Here is a 6,152-nt window from a genome sequence, read left to right as displayed (position 1 = left end):
TTCGGATACAAAACCCTGTTTTACGCACACGTTAAGAAAATAAATAAATAAAGCGCCCCCCCCCCCGCTCCCTTTAAAGATGCGTGACACAGCAACGTGGGATTTTATTTCTTCATTTTGGATGCACCAGGCGGCTGCAGCGCCCAGGCGTGACCAGAAGAGGGCGCCCCATCAGAGGCGGTGGTGCTAATGGGACGCGCCCTGCTGTTCCCAGAACAGATTAAGGTTTCAGGCACCAGCAATAGAGAAGCTTTGGAAGGAGGAGGAGGAGGAGTGGGCTTTCTGCTTGAGATGGGCAATAATAAATGGATGTCCTGCCGGGGACACCTCATCCCTCCTCGCCAGCACTGCCTCTTGTCCTCTTGTTTCCCACCCCCTCCCCAATTGATCTTATCTTAAAGTGCTTTCCCTTTTAGTTCAAGCTGTGCCAGAAGAGCATCTTCGTTTCCCAACTGGTGCGACGCTGCACCCTCTCCTCTGGCGAGATTCCAGCGGGCAGAGAGAGAGAGAGAGAGAGAGAGAGAGAGAGAGAGAGAGAGAGAGAGAGAGAGAGAGAGAGAGAGAGAGATCAGGTCCACCTTCCCGCATTGCAGGGACGGGGTTGGGCTAGATGACCCCGGGGTTCCCTTCCAGCCTTGCGATTCCTTTGGAAGGAGAGCTCACCCAAGGCTTGATCTGACCCAACAGCCAGATTCTGACTTTTTTCTGGGGCTGGGGGACACAGGGGTACGCATACCCCTAAACATTTTGCGAATCTAAGTTTGGCCTCGTTGTGGGGCAGTATTTCAATATTAAAAATAAAAAAGCACTGTGTTCACTTATGCAATTACTGTAGAAAGCTCTCTACTTGCCCTGCGTGGGAAATTTTTATTATCTTGTTCTGAGCCAGTACATGCCAATCGTTGGTCTCCTGAGAGCACTTATACCTGTGCTAACAGAACAGAGTGTCCATGTTTTATTTATTTATTTCATAAAGTTTATACGCCACTGGGTTGTTTATATTTTGTATATGTACAATATATATATAAAAACCTCAATGCAAAAAAAAAAAGCAATGAAATTGCCGCTAGGGAAAATTAACAGCAGCAGTTGAAGCCCTTAGGAAATAACAATAGATTTAAAAGCAGATGAAGACCTGCATCAACTTTGTCTGGGTAGGTAAATCTCCCTGGATTCAGTTGCCCATGACCTCCCAATTGGACTACTGTAATGTGCTGTACGTGGGGCTGCCCTTGAAGACTGTCCGGAGGCTGGAACTCATATGGGACTTGGCTGCTAGGCTGTTACGTGGGCAGGTGCTGTGATATCGGTCCTGAAAGTGCTGAACTGGCTGCCAGTGAGCAACCGGGTCCAATTTGAGGTGTTATTACTAGCATATAAAGCCCTATCAGGCATGGCCAAACTTGGCCCTCCAGATGTTTTGGGACTACAACTCCCATCATCCCTAGCTAACAGGACCAGTGTTCAGGGATGATGGGTATTGTAGTCCCAAAACATCTGGAGGGCCAAGTTTGATTGTGCCTGTCCTAAATGATGTAGGATCAATGTGCCCAAGAGAGTGTCTTCCCCAATAGAGACGTGGGTAGCGCTGTGGTCTAAACCACTGAGCCTCTTGGGCTTGCGGTGAGCTCCCGTTGCTCTGTCCCTGCTTCTGTCCACCTAGCAGTTTGAAAGCACGCCAGTGCAAGTAGATAAATAGGTACCACTGCAGCGGGAATGTAAACAGTTTATCTGTGTGCTCTGGTTTCCATCACAGTGTTCTGTTGCCGCACAAGCAGTTTATTCCTGCTGGCCACATGACTCGGAAAGCTGTCTACAGACAAACACCGGCTCCCTCAGCATGAAAGCGAGATGAGCGCCGCAACCCCATAGTTGCCTTTGACTGGACTTAACTGTCCAGGGGTCCTTTACCTTTTTTTACCTTCCCCAATACCAACCATCTCGGACTCTACGCTCAGCAGGGGAGGCATGGTTGGTGCTGCTGTCACCAGAGTATGGCACACACTCCCCAACCAAACAGGGCCTTTTCGGTGGTGGTTCCCCGCTTGTGAAATGCCCTCCCCAGTGAGGTGCACCTGTCTTCATCCTTATGAACTTTGAGGAGGAATTTGGAATCATTCTTCTTTGCCCAGGCATTGGGTGGCGGAAGAATCCTTTTCGGGGCAACCTCGAGATCTTTGGAGAAAAGTATGTTTTTAATTGCACATGTTACCCTGCAACCAGTCCATGCAGAATGTCGGCACCCTATATATAGAAAGGAGCAAAGCAGTGATATTTTAGGGAGCAGGAGAGCAGGCGGGGCCCATTATTTACATCATAGGAGTCTACACAACACAAAACACAGTTGCTGTATGTAAGTTTCATTTTATTCGTTTTTTATCTTATATTTTGGAAACAAGGGCGTAGCCAGGATCAAAACTAGGGGGGGGCAAGCCATGATCATTCAGGGGCGGGGCCACAAAGTGGGAACGTGGGCGGGGCTACAGGGCCAGCTGGCCTGGCGACATCGTGGTGGCGGCAGCGGCGGCAGCGGCCACCTTGTGCTTCTGGGGCTGGCAACGGCGGCGGCTACCCTGCTTGGCTGGAGAGGACGGGAGGGTCGGGCAGGCAAGAGGGGGTGACAGGGTGGGCGAGGGCAAGGCAAGGCACGGCCGCAGTCACGACGGCTCCGAGGCGTTGCTGCATATCAGCATAATATTTCAACCATGTTGTGGGTTCAAGCCCCACCTTAGGAAAAAATTCCTGCATTGCAGGGGGTTGGACTAGATGACCCTTGTGGTCCCTTCCGACTACAATTCTATGATTCTATTGATATATTGCCATAGCATATGCATCATTCTGCTTTCTTGAATTGTCCTACTCCTAGGCATAGCAGCCAACTCCTAGAGGCCTAGGTGCCTCCCCCCCCCCAATTACTAGTAAATACCGTATGTGAAAGAGTCATCCCCCCCATGTTGATGGGCTTTCTATGTGGGGCTTATCTGCCCCCCCCCAGTATTTTATTAAGGATGGAAGAGGGAGGGAAGGAAGGAATAATAGAGAGAGGGATACCTCATATTTGTGGGTGCCTCTGGGTGATGCTGTGAAGCTGGAACTCTGCAGCAAGAGGATGGGAGGGTCGGGCAGGGGAGAGGGGGTGGCAGGGCAGGCGAGGGCGAGGCAAGACAGGGCCGCAGTCTCGATGGCTCCGAGGCGTTGCTGCATATCAGCATAATATTTCAACCATGTTGTGGGTTCAAGCCCCACATTGGGGAAAAATTCCTGCATTGCAGGGGGTTGGACTAGATGACCCTTGTGGTCCCTTCCGACTACAATTCCATGATTCTATTGATATATTACCATAGCATATGCATGATTCTGCTTTCTTGAATTGTCCTAGGCATAGCAGCCAACTCCTAGAGGCCTAGGTGCCTCCCCCCCCAAAAGAAATTACTGGTAAATACTGTATTTTAAAGAGTCCTCCCCCCCATGTTGATGGGCTTTCTATGTGGGGCTTATCTGCCCCCCCCCCCAAGTATTTTATTGAGGATGGAAGAGGGAGGAAAGGAAGGAAGAAATAGAGAGAGGGATAACTCACATTTGTGGGTGCCTCTGGGTGACGCTGTGATGCTAGAACTCTGCAGCAAGAGGAAGATACCGGTACACCTGTACAGGAGCCTTGTAAGCAGCTTTCTCTCTGCTTGATTTACAGCAGGCACATCCAACAGGTAGATTGTGATCTACCAGTAGATCACTGGATGTCTGTGGTAGATCACTGCTAGATCACTGGCACCCCTAAAAAAAGCTCACCCAAATTTTTCCTCCTCCCTAAAAAAAGCTGAACTATGACCTGAAGCCCTAAACAAAAATGGGCCTCCCTCCCTCCTAAAAGAAGCTCAACAAGTTTGACCTAAACCCCCCAAAACAGGGCTTCCCTTCCTTAAAAAAACTCAACAGCTTTGACCTGAACCCCCCAAAAGGGGGTAGATCACTCCCAGTTTTTAACTCTGTGAGTAGATCAGAGTCTCTTGGGAGGTGGCCACCCCTGATTTACAGTATACAGATGCAGGAGGAGGGGCAGACTGGAACACCAATGCTTTTTATAAACATCACTGTGTCTATCAAAGCTACAGCCCCCCCCTTCTTATTCACTTCCTTTTAGCCTTGCAGGGCCACCTTAGTCAAATTGAATCCTCTGCACCCTCATTAAATCGCCAATAGAACTGTTAATGCGATCCCTGAATGCCCATTAACAACTCCCACTGAATAACAATAGGGTGAATACCGTGTTTCCCCCTTTTTAAGACGGAGTCATAATATAAGCCATGGCAGGATTTTAAAGCCTTTGTAAAATATAAGACATACCCCGAAAATAAGCCATGCCTGCAGGGTCGGCTCCCAGCAGCGCTGGGCATGGGAGAGAGGAGACTGAGCAGCCACTGTGGCATTGCGCTGCCAGAGACTCGCAGCCACTGAGGAGCTTGCGGCGCCGGGGCTTGCAGGCGGCTCTCGCCTTGCCGCCCTTTCTCCTGCTCCCGGGGGAGACGTGGCTTCTATTCCCCATTGCCAAGGAAACAGCCCGGGGGAGAGACGCCAGAGCTGAGGCGCCCCCCGCCCGCGGATCCCACGTGCCGCCGAAAACGGCAATGCTTAGGGCCCCCCACTCCTCGCCCGAAGTGGAGTAAGGCCCCCCGAGCGGTCCAGGGCTTGCTTCCGAATGCGCAGGGACAGGACTGCGCTGTTAAACTCTTTGCAAACTCCTTGCCCAAAAGAAAGCTGTCCTGCAGAGTGCCGGATCGAGGAGCCGGTCTGCAGAGTCAGCGCCCAGCAGCGCGGCGCTGGATTGAGGAGGCGGTGCTTCGTGCGGAGCTGCTGGGCGCCGACCCGGCAGGCCGCTTCCTCGATCCGGCGGCCTCCCGGGTGGGCGCCCAGCAGCGCCGCGCGGAGCACCGGATCGAGGAAGCGGCCTGCCGGGTCGGCGCCCAGCAGCTCCGCACGAAGCACCGCCTCCTCAATCCAGCGCCGCGCTGCTGGGCGCTGACTCTACAGACCGGCGGTGCTCCGCGCGGCGCTGCTGGGCGCCAACCCGGGAGGCCGCCAGATCGAGGAAGCGGCCTGCCGGGTCGGCGCCCAGCAGCTCCGCACGAAGCACCGCCTCCTCAATCCAGCGCCGCGCTGCTGGGCGCTGACTCTGCAGACCGGCTCCTCGATCCGGCACTCTGCAGGACAGCTTTCTTTTGGGCAAGGAGTTTGCAAAGAGTTTAACAGCGCAGTCCTGTCCCTGCGCATTCGGAAGCAAGCCCTGGACTGCTCGGGGGGCCTTACTCCACTTCGGGCGAGGAGTGGGGGGCCCTAAGCATTGCCGTTTTCGGCGGCACGTGGGATCCGCGGGCGGGGGGCGCCTCAGCTCTGGCGTCTCTCCCCCGGGCTGTTTCCTTGGCAATGGGGAATAGAAGCCACGTCTCCCCCGGGAGCAGGAGAAAGGGCGGAAAGGCGAGAGCCGCCCGCAAGCCCCGGCGCCGCAAGCTCCTCAGTGGCTGCGAGTCTCTGGCAGCGCGATGCCGCAGTGGCTGCTCAGTCTCCTGCTCTCTCCAGTGTCCAGCACCGGCGCAGCTGGGCACCGACCCTGCAGGCTGCCTCCGGAACCCAGCAGCAGCAACGCTGGCTGCCGTAATTACAGTTAAAAAAAAATTAAAAAGACACCCCCCCGAAAATAAGCCATAGGCTTATTTTCTTGGGTAAAATAAATATAAGACGGTGTCTTAAAATGTGGGAAACACGGTAGGGTGGACCTTGCCTGAAGGGATATTCTGCTCCATTGTCTTAACTGCTTAAGTACTGGTAGCCACTTTGCTTTATTTATTTGATGTGTTTTTGTTACAGCTGTGTTCCCGCCCCCAGCAAGTGGAGAGCTGCTCTTGCTAAAGCAAAGCCCTTTCCACTTCAGTTTTTGGAGGGGCAAAGTATTGGTTATGGTCTGTAAAATACAATAATTTTTTGCTTCTAGGGGGGGGCAGCTGCCCCCTCCTGCCCCCCCCTGTCTACACCCATGTTTGGAAATGTACATCCAGTTGTTGTTTTTCCTTTAAAAAGTTTTGGGGGCCCCAGAGAGTGGGATCCTAAGCTAGAGCTTGTTTAGCTTATACGTAAATCTGGCACAGCCGGGGGGGGGT

The sequence above is a fragment of the Zootoca vivipara genome, chromosome 16, assembly GCF_965207765.1.
Source record: "Zootoca vivipara chromosome 16, rZooViv2.hap1.1, whole genome shotgun sequence".
Classification (NCBI taxonomy): domain Eukaryota; kingdom Metazoa; phylum Chordata; class Lepidosauria; order Squamata; family Lacertidae; genus Zootoca; species Zootoca vivipara.
Note: the sequence above shows the minus strand (reverse complement) of the source record.